General features: G+C 39.1%; 1 protein-coding gene across 5 annotated transcripts in view; it reads left to right on the top strand.

Annotated features, from left to right (window-relative positions):
* Window positions 1-17,882, top strand: part of CTNNA2 (catenin alpha 2) — a 1,136,651-nt gene that overhangs the window by 273,352 nt on the left and 845,417 nt on the right. The window lies entirely within an intron of this gene.

The raw sequence follows: 17,882 nt of genomic DNA, 5'->3' as shown, positions 1-17,882 counted from the left end.
TGTAAAGCACTAGATGGATACCAGTGCAGTCTGTGTTTCAGCCAGAGAAAGCCAGAGTCCATTCACTTGTTAGTATGAGTTGATTAGAATCTGAACTACTGTAGTAAAGAGCATCTTGGGTAAAGCTTCAGCCCTCTCTGGTCGATTGTTTTCAAAGATGGCTGCCACAAGTCCTCTCATGCTCCATTTCAGTGGGCTTCCACAGGCCCTCTCATTAAAAGCAGATAAAGGTAGAATCTTTTTCTCCACCCCTTGAATCTGGGCTTACCTATGACTTGCTTTGACTAGCAGATTGTGGCATAAATGACAGTGAGTTTTGGTCTCAAGAAGTTTTGTGGTTTTTGATAGTGTCCTGTTGTAAGGCTAACCCACAGTAAAAAACCAAACAGAATAAGAGGTGTAGCCATCATAGCTGCTTCTAGCCCCAGGCAAGAGCCAGTGCCAATTACTAAATGTTAGTAATGGCGTTTTCAACCTTCTAGCCCAGCTGACTGACTGAATGTGCTTATATGGGTAAGTTCAAAAGACTCCCAGCTGCCAACTCATGGCAAAAAATAAATGGTTGTTGTAAGTCCCTGAGTTTGGAAGTGTTTTGTTTTTTTTAATTTTTTTTGGTTGCTTTTTAATATGGCAGTCTGTAACAAGACACCCTTCTTCTAGTCGTGTGTGTGCCAGGGATAGAGCACAGAGAAACATGGTAACTCCTTGGACAATCACAATCACGTATGAATAGTATTGTTTGAAGACATGATTCTTTTTTTTTTTTTTTTTTTTCTTTTTTGAGAGAGAGAGAGAGAGCAAGCACCAGCAGGTGGGAAAGGGGATGGGCAGAGGGAGAGGAAGAGCAGCGTCCATGTCCAGCATGGAGCACCAAGTAGGGCTCAGTCTCAAGTCCCTGAGATCATGACCCTAGTTGAAATCAAGAATCGGATGCTTAACAGAATGAACCACTCCGGATCCCCTGAAAGCTTTGGGAAATGGCTCTGAAAGAAGGCTTGGTTGTAAGCAAACAAGGTAATAAGAATGAACTAAAAATTATATATTAAGTCATTGAATATCCACAAAATAATGTCATTAGATTTTTTTTTTTTTTTTTTGGTGGGGGGAATGCACCAAACAAAAATACCTGATATTGGGCCAGAGACTTTATACAAATTGAATATTATTTTTTAATTTGTGTAAAGCCTTTGGCCATACCAGGTATTCTGAGTCTTATTCTCTCCTTCATTTCCATTCTACTTACCAGCAGAGGGATAAATTCCTATGCTTTAGTGGCATGGGGAAGCATTTCCTCTTACCTTGGACATGAATAACTTTAAAAGATGTATTATTCCTGTAATTCAGCTTGCATCAAGAACAGTAGAGGTTATGTCTATCATTAATGAATATTTGAAAGCCATCCATTTGTGATTGGACTGTATCTTTAATATTGCTGAGCTCATGTAATTGGAGCACTGCTTGGGAAGGGGGTAATGCTCATAGGAAAGACTTAACAATGGCAGCAGCGGCTGACAGATGGACAATTCTGGGTTCCTGCCATTTGGTGTGGTCGACAAGGCATGAATGACAGTTTAGGAAGCAGTTCTGGTAGAAGCAGCTAAAACCTTGATCTTTTTATATTAGGTTTTAAAGATTCCACATTTGTATGGTGTTGTGCTTGCAGAGGATGCAGACTATTAAGTCTATTTCCATTTTTTATTTGATTTCTATTAAAAATGTTTCTTTTTTAGCCATGCTCCCATATTTAATGATTTATTTCAAGTGTGTTTCACCCTTGGTATTGGCGTTTCTCAAGAGGCTACAACATAGTGTACTGGAGAAAAGGCTCAAAGAGTCTGGGAATTTTGGAGGAACTCAGATAAGTTCTAGCATTTTCTAAAAGTTTTTATTTATTTGACAGACACACAGGGAGAGAGAGAACACAGGCAGGGAGAGTGGGAGAGAGAAAAACAGGCTTCCTGCTGAGCAGGGAGCCAGATGTGGGGCTCGATCCCAGGACCCTGGGATCAGGATCATGACCTGAGCCAAAGGCAGATACCTAATGACTGAGCCACCCAGCTAGCTGTCCCAAGTTCTAGCATTTTTAAAAATGAAAACTGAAGCCCATGAAGATACAGCAGTGAGGCAGATGACATGTGAAACATAGGAATTGTGGCATGTTTTTCATATTTTAAAAGTAAACAGAAATGTGATTTTCTGTTGTTCTTTATCTCTATCTTTGAGTTTCTTGCTTGGTGTCCCACACCCACCACCATCCCATCACGACCATTTCCACCACCAGTCCTACGCCACTCTAGAATGCTAATAAGATCTTTATTTCTTGGGGAAGTTTCTAAATTTTCTAGGTAAATCTCATAAATTCTCCTTCTAACTGTGAAGATTAGGAAGCACTTGAACTCTTAACTCAAAATACTCTCAGCCGTTGGTAAGGTTATGAGTAAGATAAAAGTCATCAAAATGTTTATGCTGGAGTTACTCATTAGTTATAAATAGGCAAGAGTCATATGATCATGTTCCTGTCCTACGAACTGCAGCTTTGGATAAAACCAAAAGTTTGAGCCTTAAGATAGCTATTCAGGCCCAGATTAATGAAGGCCAATAAACTTTCATTTAATGGAAATTTTAAAAGGAATCCTCAAATACTTAAAACTTGCTTACCTACCACCACTGCCCTTTCTACCCAGTCACCTCCCCCATAGAACATTTCTGGTTATACACTAGGTTTCTTTTTTTTTTTTTTTTAATTTTTTTTTTTAAGATTTTATTTATTTATTTGACAGAGAGAGATCACAAGCAGGCAGAGAGACAGGCAGAGAGAGAGAGAGAAGGAAGCAGGCTCCCCGCTGAGCAGAGAGCCCGACGTGGGACTCAGTCCCAGGACCCTGAGATCATGACCTGAGCCAAAGGCAGTGGCTTAACCCACTGAGCCACCCAGGTGCCCCTACACTAGGTTTCTTAAGAGTGAGGGAGGGCTTTTGTTTTATTTTGTTTTGTGTCTGTATGCCTGAGCACCTAACAGATTCTGCTAATTGGTTAAGCTTTGGTAATTAAAAAAAAATAATCAAGAATGACCAGGATACAATAATGGAAAGTTACTGTGTGATTCTTCTTGTCATGAGGATGTCCGTCACCATCAAGAAAATTACCATGGTAACAGTTATCTTCATTATAGGTAAAGGCTTCCCAGACATATGTATTTTGAAAAGCTGCATTGAAATACTATGACTCATACATAATAGTCTGGGAAAAACCCACTATGTAACTAAAAAAGGCAATCACTCAGACAATTAGGAAGCATTATCAGGTCAATTGGAATAGAATCTGCATATCCAGGAATTTAAATCCATACATCATAAAATAATTTTAAAATTCCAACTGAATATCTTTCACCAGTTTGTTACTCATATTTCAAAAACAATGAAACAATGACATCATATTTCTGTAATTATATTATATATTTTTTAATTGAGGACAGATGGCTGTTCTTCTCTGCTGCAGATAATACATTTCCTCATTATGTAGCCTAGGAGATAAAAGAATTAGCTTAATCTCCAATTCTTTTAGTTATTTGAACCAAAGCCTTATGGAGTTTGTTAAAGAGCCCGGTCACATTGCTACAATTTCTAATTGTTTCTTTATGAAAAGCTAAGAGCATATTCTGTGAGTGGCCTTTTACAAATAATGAAAATGTTCCCTTGAAACTAGTTCACTACCTGATTTAGGCAGGTTGGCCTGACTTATGCGAGACCTGCTTGGGCATCAGCTGGGATGAAACATATCTTGCAGCCAATGGTCCAGCGTTCCAACGAGAGCTTTGTTACAGACACTCCAGCCACACACAAACCAGCTGATGGGGAAGGCATTTATCCCAATTCTAGAATGGAATTCATAAGAATCTCAAACCATAAACTACTTACTATATGTCTGTGCCTCATGGGCCTCTACCTAGAAAATGGTGTATAATAAAGGCCATTTGTCAAAAATCAAATGATTGAATAGCCAGCATTTATTGAGCTCTTTTCCAACACCAGGCAATTTGTGTGTTTATATGCATGGCTATGCATGTATGTACACATGTGTTTATCTGCATAAGCACATTCATTTGTAAAGGTCGCTAGAAAAAGGATTCTGAAGCAGGCAGTGTGTTTCCAGGACTCCTCAATCATGACAGCATCCTGGGTCCAGTAGAGAGGCCACTTCATTGTCTGTGCAGAACGCGTAAGGGGTAACATGAAATGTGTAATCAAGACCCGGTTTCTCAATAAGAAGTCTGTGTAGTGCGAGTATTAGGCAGAGGTTGGTATAAAAGTACAACTTTCAGCTATAAAATAAATAAGGTTGAAGGATCTAACATGGTGAAACGTGGTAACTATAGTCATTAACACTATATCATTGAAATTAGCTGAGAGAGTAGAACTCCAATTTTATTAGCAAAAAGTAGGATAAATATGGGAAACAATGGATGTATTAATTGACTAGTGAGACCCCTTTGTAATATATGGGTATATTAAATCACCACAATGTATGCTTTAAGTACTGCTGATTTTATTTGATAATTCAGTAAATCTGGAAACAAAAAAGTGTGGGAATCAGACCTTATTTTATTTAATGACTTCTCTGTTGCCAGACTGATTTTTCCCATACCAAGGGAAAAATTAAATTTATGAGCTCATTTCTAACCCATAGTTCTTCTCCACATTAGTTGGTGGAAACATAACAGAAATAAAGATAGATATATATTAGCAGAGGAAATGTCCAGGTTGCTAAAGTCTACAAGTCATAAACTAATTTGCTTTTGTGCTTGTTTTGCTAGCACAAAAGACAGAAATAAATGATTAAAAAAAAAAAAAACAACCTAAGTAAACCAAATGACATGTGATCACCAGATCTGTGTAAGTCAAACAGTTGTGTCTCATTGTTCACATTAGAGTTATATTTATCAGTTTTGTATTCCATTATATCATTATGTGCCTTTTTTGCATGCTTCTAGTTTTTCTCATTTAATCCCTTAGTATGGTAATTACATTGCTAAAGGTCTGATGTTGAACTGTATTTGAATTCCTGGGGAGGTAAAACTTACTTGGTCATGATGAATATATATTTTTAAATACTTTGATATATTTTACTTGTTAATATTGTATTTAAGATATCTGTTTCTACGGGACGCCTGGGTGGCTCAGTGGGTTAAAGCCTCTGCCTTCAGCTCAGGTCATGATCCTAGCGTCCTGGGATTGAGTCCCGCATCGGGCTCTCTGCTCAGTGGGGAGCCTGAGCCTGCTTCCTCCTCTCTCTCTCTGCCTGCCTCTCTGCCTACTTGTGATCTCTGTCTGTCAAATAAATAAATAAAAAATCTTAAAAAAAAAAGATATCTGTTTCTACATTGATATGTAACTTAAAATAAATTTATTTTCTTTTTTTCTCTCTCTCTCTCTCTTTTTTTCTCTTTTTCTCTTTTTCTTTTTCTGTGATTTATATCTCTCAGACAGGGGGTAGGGAAACTTGTTTTTCTTTAAAGATCCAGAAATAATTTAAGGTTTATGCGCTAAGAGGGAAAAATCAAGGTTATTATGTAGGTACTTATACAACCGCCATGTTAAAAAGCTGAAAAACATTCCTAGCTTGTAGGCAGTATAAAAACCAGTGGCAGGAAGGTTTTGACCCATGGGTCATACGTATTTTGCCAATTCGCATTTTAGGGGATTGGCCCTAAATTATAGGGCCATTCTTTTGGTTAGAAAAATCAGTTAATTCCAGCCAAGGGCAGGCTAGGCATTTAGAAATGGCAAGTGACCTACTTTGTTTGTGTGCATGTTGGTATATGCTGAGTGAAATGGGTCTAGCCATTGTTATCAAATTGTCATTGCCCTTGCAAAGGCTCCTGAGACCAAGGGATACGGCATTGCCTTTACAAAGAAGGTAAGTGACATCACTTTACTCATACACCACAATTTGAAACGTGAGATAAACAGATATTAAATGAGAAAATATATAATGTTTCTCTTTGATTGACTTGCAATATGAAAGATATTTTCAGTGGGAAAAAATAATCCTGAAGTTGGTGCAGTCTTTTGGGATGAAAACCTCTCAAGCAATTTTGACACCCAAACAGTAGACTGAAGCCTCCTGGAGTATTTAAGGGTGAGTGTCCACAGGCATTTCACAAGGGCTCATCTCCCTTAGCTGCGACTGCCAGGGAGGGGAGTGAGAGCAGGTCTCAACGTGGTGGCAGATGACCAGGGAAAGGAGGAGGGATGGCTTGAGACAAATACGATGCCTGACTAGACTATAAAAGGAGCAGATGGGCAAATGGGCATGTTTCATTCTCTTGTTCTGCCTTCATTAGCTGTGACTTTGATGTTCTCTTCTTCCCTCCAGGTATAAACTAAGGTGGAAAGACAAATTGAGATGAGCTTTTTGTGTATGTGGCAGGCGGTCTTACTATGCTGGACTTTTTTGTAGTGTCCATGAATCACCGTGACTGTATTGTCTAGGATCAGAAATTGCCAGATGGCGTCACTCAGAGATGAGCAGTTGAACGACAAGTTTCAAAGTTCACATTGGCCTGATGGATCAATTTGACTTTTAGACATCTGATAAACTTGTGAGATTTCAAGGAAATTTGGACAATCTCAGCAGTTTTTGAAATCTTACTTGGGGAACACAAATCCTTCTGAGATGCTGATAAGACCCGATTGTCTTCTTCGCACAAACATACAAAACCACAACACACATTCAAACAATTTGTACCATTTCAGGGTTTCACAGACTTCCTGTGAACTCTCATTTTTGGAACCAAGTTTGATATGCCTGGTCTTTGATATGCCTTGGTCTGTCTGTTGATAGACATGTTCCCAGGCAAGCCCTTCGGCTGGTTCAGATAGGGAGATAATGCTGTCTAATAATTATTTTAAATTGTTGCACTCAAGTGTCTTTTTGCTTCGTAAATTCATACAACTTATACTTGCCCACATTTAAGTTTTTATTTGTGTATGTACCTATAATACAGCATTCAACATACAGTTTCAGGCAACTCAGAAGAGAATCCTTGAAGGTAGTATTTTCTCTTTTCTCAAGCACAAACTTATAAAAACAATTCTTGAACAGAGGAAAATAACAGGGATGTCCTAGCAGCTATAGTTTATATTACAGTTGCCAAAAGCAATAAAAGAAATGCTTGTGTGTGATGGCACTAATTGATGGTTTTTTAAATGCAGTTTAATTGATTTTTATATTTCACCTCTTGGAAGATCTCAAAGGGCTTTCAATGTGTAAAAGTACCCAAATTGTAGCTATGCAAAGAAAGAATGAAATGAAGCAGCCTACCACAGAATTCAAACTGAAGGAAACTTGGACGAGTGTGTGTGTGTGTGTGTGTGTGTGTGTGTGTGTGTGTGTGTCTCCACGCACACATGCATGTGCCTGCATAGCATGCTAACAGTTTTGAAATGGCTACATTTCAAGGTAAAACAGACTTTATTGAGTCTGAAATGATACATTCCCAAATGTATGATATCCAGCATCGTCAGAAGACCCAATTTAAACAATTTAAACCGTAAAATAGGAACTGCAAAATACTTTCTCTTCTTTATTGTTTACTGTATTATTTTAATGGGAACCTAAAATTAGTTAGAACTATGTCACCAAATCCTTCCCCTTTTAAAATTCCTCCATTTAATTTAAAAGGAAAAGACTTTCTTTGGGATTTGTAGTGCTGGAGGTGAGATAATAAATTATTTTCTAGTTTAGTGGCATTCAAGTCAGTATTTGGCATTAGCTGCATGCCAATGTTCTTAGGGTATGTTGAAAATAATTTTCTGCGCCTAATTTTTTTACGTAAAATAAAAATTCACAAGGAACTTCGAAGAGGTTAGCTCACTTAGCATCCTGCTTTATGCCTTCTTTTAAATGTACTCTCAGCTGGAAGATTTTCTTTCTTCATTTAATTTTGCTTCTTTTCCCTGACAATTGTCTGTGTGGTGATACTGGCTGTCTTCCTTTATGGGCAGGATGCCTAAGTACTTAATTGTTCATTCTCTACATAAGAATCACTTTGTCAAACAATGAAATGCAACTACCTCTAGGGTAAAATGCCACAGCTGTTGAGAGGCCTAAGCTCAACTACACACCAGTTTGGGGCCTGGCAGGAAAATGCAAACTCATTTGCCAGGAAGAGAAGGGATTGGTGGTCTACTGGCAGGCTGGGTATTTAGTTCTAACAAACCTGGCTGTGCCCTCACCACCATTCTGGCTCAGCTCACTTCACCCGGGTCCTAACTTCCGTTTTCTTCCTCCTGTCTTCTAAGGGTTAGTCTTTCTCTCTTCTGCCAGTTTCCCTCCCTCTTTTCTAGTTAATTCCCTTAATTGTCTGCTATTGTGTTGAGTAATTTGCGATTTCAAGTCAGCGGTCAATCTGAGTTTTCTGCTGAATCTCTGGAATTGATCTTGACATTTTGGTCCCAGTGTGCGCACTGAGGGAAGTTCTTTAATATGCTGAGGGAAGAAAGAGAGGCTGAGGGAAACCGCTGGGCTGCCTTGGGCTGGCAACCCTGTGCCAATCAATGAAGACCAGTGACAGAATCAGAGGCTCGCAGAGCTTTCTAGTTAATTCGATTTAGCCATATGACCCTTGTGACTCAGCCGATTGCAGGAAAAATTACCCACACATTCCCAGGCTGGGGGCCTTTTACTGGTGTGTCCAGTAACTGCCGTGAAAGCTCTACTGGGAGTAAGACTGCAGGGCTCCTCTTAAATTCACTTTTCCCAGAAACCTCTCTTACACCTCCCCAATATAAATTTTTATCTCTTTTCTCAGCGCTTGTGTGGATTTTATTCTTTATACTTGACAACTCATCACACACAATCTTGTAGTCCTGTGGCATTCCTTCTATTAAGCCCTGCAGGAGAAGCCTGAGTGTGAAGAATGGTTACCCTCTTCTCCTAAATTTCACTTACATCTTCCCCCGCTCCCCCCTTTGCAAAGAGCTTTAGTGTTTCCATTTGATCCACAGCTTGGGTGAGAGCTCCAGGGTGATTAAAAAGCTGCCTGATGGTTGCAGGGAGAGGCTCAGGCAGAAGCCTGGACACCAAGAAGATGCCAGAGGGTCCCCTCTAAGGCTCCTAGTCCTGCTTGTGGGTGAGCCTCTCTGAGGAAACATGCTTGCCCAGCCTAGCCTGGGGGCAGCCACCATGTGGAGGTGAGTCAGATCATCATCTACTTCTTGATGAGCTTCCCGTCCTTATCTAGGAAGTGGTTCTTCAGGCGGTGAGGGAGTCTGCACAGGCAGAACCCAGGGCATGCAGAGCCAGAGCGCCTGGTTCAGGTTCTTCTTTGGATCCTGTTGGCTTCCAGGGTTTGTCTCATGGCTTCTGCATGTCCTGGAAGACGGTGGGCTGCCGTTTTCCATCCTCAAGAGTTGCTGGGTGCTCTCCCTCAACGGGGCCCACATCTTGCACAACCTCATCATGGTGGTTGACATTGAGGCCCAGAAAGAGGTCGGTGCAAGAGGTTCCTAGATGCTTGTTGACCAGGTGGTTAATGGCAGCTTCCATTTCTGTGGAATAATTCTGACGAGTCTGGGAGCCCATGGTAATTGGCAGTAAGGAGCTAAGCTCAGAATATGGTGTTGACTGTCCTCAAGGTAGAGGATGGCCGAGAAGGTAGTTCCAAAGGTTGAGATGGGACAAGAGGTTGGAGGGTGGTTGGCTGGAAGAAGGGGTATCCCTGGGTCTATTCAGTGCAAGCATGGTTGAAACAAGAGACAGATTGTGTGTCCCCTTTTTCTTTTAAATTTGATGACTGCTGTCCTTCTCGTGGTTTTCCATAGGACCTCACTTCGTTTGCTGTCTCCTTCCATTTCTTCCTCTACTGACCACAAGCAGCCTTTTTCCTTCTTTTCTTCCTTTCCTTTCCCTTCCTTCCTTCCTCCCTCCCTCACAGTGAATTAAGCACTAAGGGCAAACAGCGAGATAATACTAAGAGGAAAATAAAAAGACTCTTTCCAAAATTTGAGCCACTCACATAGTAATTACAAAAAGTGCATCCACGTTATAGTCACCTGGTCTGAGTCCCTTGCTTTCTAACTTGCAAACAAACAGCAGTATGGCGCTTAGAGATAATGAAGTGTCCTGTGATGGACACAGGAGACCATGATTTCTACCCTTAGCCTTTTTAGGATTTATCATTTTGCTGATGGTTTTGTGAATACAGTCCCAAGAGATAGGCCACTTCCTTAAGTAAGGACATGTATTGTCCTGCCCCTACCTAACACACACATACATACACAGAAGAAAGTTTTCTCTATGCCTTTAATATAATTTGTTTATTCTCCAACAGATTGTACAGATGATGATGTTTTAACTTTTACAGATCTATAACAGTGAAACTCATACAGTAGTCACTAAATACTCATGAATTGTATCTGGAACTATTCTTTCAACATTTATTGAGCCTTACTTTGTGCATTTAATGACAGCTGTTGTCAAAAAGAAACACATTTTAAAGTTCTAATAATGTTAAGCAACTGTATTTTAGCTCTGTGATTACATTAGAGTGGGGATGCAATTTTTCTTCTGCACATACTGAAGTAAGTGAAAGGAGTAGATCAGCGTTTATGTGGACAGGAATGTCACTTAGCAAACTGTGTGTCTGCTGATTGACGGTAGCACTTCTGTCTCCCTCTTTCCTCCTCCTCCTCCCTTCCACTGGCTGAGTCTAAGAAAAATACACTTAAACAAAACTGGACCTATTATGCTACTAAATGTTGATATTCCATAGGCTGGTTCTCAGTTAAAGACCTAGATATTCACATACCTCTAAATTAAAGTTGATTTATCCCCTCAGCCTTAAGGGCTATAGTGTTACAGAAAGGTCATGACCACACAGGCTTTCCTAGTTAACTCACTCCCCAGGTAATTGATCTGATCACATGGCTTTATGTGCCAGCTATACATGCCAACTTTCCTCTTTACATCTTTGGCCTGTATCTCTCCCCAGAACTATAGACTCGAATATTCAGCAGTTTACTAGAGAACTCTTTTGGGATGACCAGTAGACATCTCAAGCTTAATATGCTCAAAAACCAAATGCAAGATTTTTCCCCCAGACCTACTCTTCCCCAGTTTTATCTTAGTTCCAATTTCTCAGATCATATTTGGAGTTATATTCCATTCTTCTCATACCCCGTATCCCTTCTGTCTTCAAATTTTTTGGCTCTGCTTTCGAAATATATCCAGAATTTATATGCAAAATATGATGTATTCACACTTGGCCCTTATGCAGCAATGAGAATGAAGTAACACCTCTACAGTAACACTATGGATAAATCCCACAAAATATAGTGCTGAAAGAAGCCAGATGCACAAGTGTATAATCTGCGATTTTATTTATATAAAGGATAAAGCCAGGCAAAACTAACCTATGCTATTAGAAATCAGGTTGCCCTTGAAGGTCCATGACTGGAAGAGTTTGTGAAGGAGTTTCCAGAGGTTTAGTTTGTGAAAATTTATCAAGCTATATGTTTATGTTATGTACACTTCCCTGTCTGATACTTCAATATATTGTAGGGGTGGGAAGATGTTCCCCTTTTCATTTCTAGGTTCTTTAACTATTAATTAAATTGAGATAAGACAGATTAACAGAGAAAACAAACAAATTTAATTTCATATGCATGTGAGTCTCCAAGACCAGCAATTGAAGCCAATATGCCATCCTAAGTTAAGAAGGGATAAAGGGTCTGGGGCTTCAAAGGGAAGAAAAATAATTCATAGGAAGATGGGAAGAGCAAATGCTTGGTACACAAATGTTTGTATGCCAGGGCTGCAGGGAGGAATTTGAACAACAGGCTCTGTGGAGTTCCTGGAAATTTACCAGGCTCTCTCTTTGAAAACTTTTTCTTTTATTTATTTATTTTTCTCTCTCAATTCTTAGAAGCAATTAAAGGAAGGTTAAAAAGCTCCTCCTGAATCTTTTGGACCTTTACTGTCTTTAGCTCAAAATAATCCACACGCCAAAGTGGCCCATTTTGGGGAGGCTTCTTCTAAAGCCCTTCAATAATGATATTTCTGTGCAAATAATATGGGTAGGCACTGCCACCTCCCTGGTTGAAACACCGTCGTCTCCTGACCAGATCCTGAGGGTGGCATCCTACCTGACTCCCTTGTGTCCACTCCTGCTCTCTTACAGAGTGTAGCCAACAGTACTCTTTTCACTATGTTACTTAAATGTTAATCATAATCATTCATAAACAAATATATCATTTTTGTTCAGAAATCTGCAGTGGCTTTCTGTTTTTCTTGAATAAAAGCCAAATAAGAAGTCTTACAAGGCCCCCCTTGATCCATTGCCTTCAACTCTCTTAGTTACCCTTTCTCTTAGTCCCCTTCTCATGGGTCCCAGCCACACTGGCCCCACATTCCTTGATACTGACCTCCCCTCTGCTTTAGGACATATCAGCTGTCTTGTCTCCTTATCTAAAGCGTTCATCCCTACTCATATTCAGGGTTTCTTCCCACTTTTTCAGTTCTCTGTTCCAGTGTTTTGTCACCACTGAAGCCTTCTATGGCCATCCAATATAAAATAACATCCCTGCCACTTCTCAGCCACCTTAACCTACTTATTTTGTTCTTATAAAAATAGTACCGTGTGACAAATTATATTTTTAATTTTTTATTATTTTTGTATCTTTCCTAAAATGTTTACTCCACGAGAGCAAGGATGGAGGGTGTGTGTTCACCTAACAGGTCTCTTCTGTATCTTTAGTTTCTGAATCAAGTCCTGGCACATAGCTGGACATCAGTGAACATGTGTTGAATAAATGAAAGCAGTTGTGGAATAGGTAATCAGTGTGGCAAGAGCTACAGTACTTCATAGGTCCCAGACCTGGTATTGCCAACTTTGTGGGTATATCCTAAAGGAAAAAAATAAAATAAAATAAAATAACTTCCATCATATTGTTCACATGCTCTGTCTTACACAAATGCTTAAGTAAAGGAAGAACTCAGATGATCCTAAATGGGGGGCAGGGGAGAGAAGATCCCCAACACCTGTGAGGAGTGTTTCTTTGCACATTCTATAAGGAAATACATTGCTACTAATTGAAAGGTATCTTATCCCACCTTGTCAAAATATGAAAAGATCTGAAAAGCACTAGCACGTGTTTCTGTGTGACTTACTACCTATGAGAAACAAATGACCATGTTGGCATGAAACCATATTTAAGTAGAAAAGCAGAACAGAGAACAATAAGCAAGCATAGATTGTGATCTTTTAATTTTATTCATTGAGATTAGCAGAGGTAGAAAGTATAATTGGGTATAAGTTTTATTATTTTTTTAATTTTTAAAAAATAGATTTTATTTATTTATTTGACAGACAGAGATCACAAGTAGGCAGAGAAGGAGGCAGAGGGAGAGAGGGGGAAACAGGCTCCCTGCTGAGCAGAGAGCCCGATGCGGGGCTCGATCCCAGGACCCTGGGATCATGATCTGAGCCGAAGGCAGAGGCTTTAACCCACTGAGCCACCCAGGTGCCCTAAGTTTTATTTTTGATCCCAAATATGCGGCCTTAACTGGCATATTTTCATCTGGGAAAATAATTTCTAAAACATTTTACACACATAATGTAAAATGTAAGTTCACTAATTAAACACATCCTACTATAAGATTTATTGTTGCGGTATCTTAGCTCATTTTCACTTTGTAGAACTATAAATTAAGAATCTTTTTTTCTCTTGGAGACATGGTGGGGGGGGCGACTAACTATTTGTTCCTCCAAAAAGTGGCCAGAGGTGAAGTGAGGACCACACTTTAATTACAATATTGGAAGACTCTACTTAGCTAACTTAGAATACACTAAGGTGCCGGCTGAGAGCTACCTGTCTTACACAACGCCGGAGAACTTCCCAGAGGCATCACATCCTATAGATGTTTGATTGTGATTCTTATTAACATATGTCACTCATAAAACAACTCTCCAACTAGCGCCTTTTTGCTGCCTTCCATTACCTATTAATTTTAATTTCTCGCTGTTCTTCAATCCCACGAAAGAGCATTCCTGCTTCTGAAACCTGTATCCATTGTGGAATTATGCTTTGTTCCTTTCTCACCATCAGGTGCCCAGCTTTTTCTTCAAGATGTTGAATTATCTTAAAAAAAAAAAAAAAAAGATGTTGAATTATCTGTCAAACCCAACCCCTCAAAATGCTTTGGCATTATCCCCTATATAGATTTACTCTATTCCTGCTTCTTTGTTCTTCACTCTTATTGAAATCTCATTGTGATTCCTAATAATAAGCAACCAATAATAAGTTATATGACCAAAACCAATAATAAATTAGATGACCTCCTTAAAATATTCCTTAGATGCTCTCAGCTTCATGATAATCACTGCTGTCCTAGGGCTGTAATGTATATGTATAAGCATACATGCACACTCTTCAGTGACCAGGGTAGAATAGCATAAGTAATAAAAATTTCCAGAAATCAGTGCTCTTTTGAATACAGACATTGAGCTTTGATCAGTGGCAGTATCATAGCCAATGAGGTTTATCCGAGGCACGATTATTGCTAATTGAATACAGACATTGCTTGCATCCGAGCCCATGTGAACTTACTCATTTTATAGCCTTCCTTTGCTGACATTCCATGTCTGATCTTATCTAAATGTAAACAAGCAAACAAACAAAATCCCAAAACACAAAGCATTTGGAAAAAACAACCACACATCGATCCACATTACAAAATTGAGAAGATGTGGTTCTTTAAAAACTGTAATGTCTAATGGTGAGACAAATACAAGCAAAAATGATACAATATGTTACTTGTTAAAAATGATACCTAGTATTTGAGTTTTAATCTTATGAGCTTGACACTGTTCAGTTTTTTCAGTGTGTTAACTGATTAAATCTCACAGACATCATAAGAGGTAAGCATTGTGTGTGAAACGCATCGCAGAGAAAAGGTTGACAGCACATTTCTAGAAGAACCTGTGTGAGTCGGAGAAATGTTCATAGAGGAGACAACCCTTGAAATGAAACTTCATGGCTGAAGTCTTACAGGTCTATAAATGTGAAAGGCATTCAAAGGAAGTAAAACGTTTAAAAAAGCTGAGAAATTTGAGCAGGTACAAAGTGTCAGGGAAAGAAGCGTGTGCCAGATTTTGAAGTGGCAGAGGGAGAATGACAACAGTTGAGGCTTGTCAAGAACTTGAAGGTAAAGTCACAAAGGATGTGGTAGCCATAGTTAAGGAATTTAGTTTCTTTCATGTGGTTATGAAAAGATTTGAATCATGTTGAATAGGATAGTGATCTGATTAGTCTCTTAGCAGAGCCTTTCTTGTATCCTAATGAAGGATGCCTCCCTGGGGGGTCTTAGGGGAAGGTGAGGAAGCCAGGAGGCATGACAGACACCAAGCAGTCATTTTCAATAGTCCAGGTAAAAAGTGATGAGCATTGCACCTATGGCAGTACTGGCAGTGATAAAAGTGCAAATATGTACCTTGTTATGGTAGAATTACAAGCATGTGGTGAGTGGAATTGGGATGTGAGGAAGATTGGGGAACAGAGGCTTCTGTCTTAACCAGCCTGTGCATGAAAATCTTACCAAGATTTTCAGTAGGAGGAGAGAGAGCTTCTGGGAAGGTCACGTAGTGATATTTAGAGATGTTGCATTTGACATGCTTCCTGGACCTCCAGACAGAGATGTGCCAATAGGCAGCTGGACACAGGGCCCTAGAGCTCAGAAGGCATTCAGACTAGAACTGCAGATTTGGCAATCTGTGTTGAAAAGGTGGAAATTAAACTCCTGGGAGGAAGCAAGCCAGTTAGAGAGAACAGATCACCTGAGAAGAGAAACGGGCCAAAAAAAAAAAAAAAAAAAAAAAAAGACAACTTAGGGATTATCTGCTTTTGAAAAAATGTACTTCTGGAGCAGAGAGTACAAATGAGAATTGTTAAATAGTAATTTTGTAGTCATTCATATATCCGTGATAGCCAAAATCAGTAGTGGACATAATATCTTAGGGAGAATTTGTAGAAAGAGGGTAGTAAACTGAGGTATATTGACTGTTGAGTAAATAAATGACCTTCAGCATCTTTTGAAAGTCATTTCATTGTGATGCTAGAAACACTGTGAGGTTGTGACATTTTAATGAAATTACTTAGGAATCAGTTTGGAAGGCCAGAGTTTTATGACCATAACCAGGTAAATAATAAACAGAACTATCTCTTAGTGACCTCTGTACCCATCATTAGATCTGGTGTTACTTCTTCAACCTCCAGTTTTGATTAAAACAGGATTCATTGTTCCAATTTTTTTTTTTTTTTTTAGCTTTTATTTATTTGTTTCCCAGAGAGAGAGAGCACACATAAGCAGGGGGAGCTGCAGGCAGAGGCAGAGGGAGAAGCAGGCTCCCCACTGAGCAGGGAGCCTGATGTGGGGCTCGATCCCAGGACCCTGGGATCATGACCTGAGCTTAAGGCAGCTGCTTAACCCACTGAGCCATCCAGGCGCCCCTGTTCCAATCATTCTTATGCTGACTTTTAATGCCCCTAATAGAGATCATTACTCAGACCTGCTAGCATGCATAATAAGACATACCAACCAATTTATATAAGCCATAAAAAAATAAGGTTAAAGAGTTATTTTCATCTCACTTGTTTTTAAGAAGCAGAAATTGTGAAATTTTCTTCAGATCATTTAAAACTTAGAGAATGAGGGGCTCCTGGGTGGCTCAGTGGGTTGAGCCGCTTCCTTCGGCTCAGGTCATGATCCCAGGGTCCTGGGATCGAGTCCCACATGGGGCTCTCTGTTCAGCGGGGAGCCTGCTTCCCTCTCTGTCTACTTGTGATCTCTCTCTGTAAAATAAATAAATAAAATCTTAAAAAAAAATAATGAAGGCTTTCTTTAAAAATAAATAAATAAATAAATAAATAAATAAAACTTAGAGAATGAATATTGGCTGGACCTGATTGATTAAGCCTTTTATATATTTATTTTCTAAAAATTGAATGAGTCTTTTATTTTGAATTAATGCAGATCTCCAGAAATCATACTTTGATTCATTTACAAAACTATGGGCAGAGACATAAAATTAGCCCAATATAATTATTGATAGAATTGAAAACAATTTAAATAATATTTTCACCTCCAACCTAATCATTAGACATAAAAGAGGCCATTAGAGTTTTGTTAATTGGTTTTCACTGAGTATTGGGGTATTAAGTATAGGTCATAGTTGGAACTGCAGGGCCATAAGAATCTCATGAGATCACTAAGACCCTAGAGTTAAATCTGTTTTTTTGTTTGTTTGTTTGTTTGTTTTCCTATTCCTGTCCTAAAATTTCCTTATCTGTTTTTTTTTTTTTTTTACCTCTGTTTTCTTCTGAATTCCCAAAGGCTTATATAATAAAGAAATGGTACTTGATATACCTACAATGATAATGGGTCAGCATAATATTTTGAGATATTAATATTTGTTTCATTCTGCTTGTATCTTCTCTCATGAAGTGATTAGGTCCCTGGTGTGACTGCTTCAGGGGTAGTGTGATTGCTTGGTGATAGAGCATTTTTTTTCTTTCTTTATGAAAAGCTATACTCTTTTATGGATTCAGGCTGATGGGGAGGGGAAAAAAAAAAACGGAAGACTAGTACTTTTGAGAAGAGGGAGTAGAGAAAAGTAGACATAATCTCCTAAGACTAGAAAGGAGATGGTGGAATGTGCTCCCTACAAAGACCAAACCAATGACTAAGCCCTAACAGTACCCACTGCTACAGACTACCAGCATCTGTCAAGATGTAGGCCCATGTCAAGCACAGGATCTTGTGTAATGTGAACAGTGAACTGTAGTCATTCTTTTTCTTTTTTTTTTTAAAAGATTTTATTTACT

Source organism: Mustela nivalis, assembly GCF_964662115.1.
Source record: "Mustela nivalis genome assembly, chromosome: 8".
In the NCBI taxonomy this organism is placed as follows: domain Eukaryota; kingdom Metazoa; phylum Chordata; class Mammalia; order Carnivora; family Mustelidae; genus Mustela; species Mustela nivalis.
This window is presented reverse-complemented; position numbering and strand designations above follow the sequence as displayed.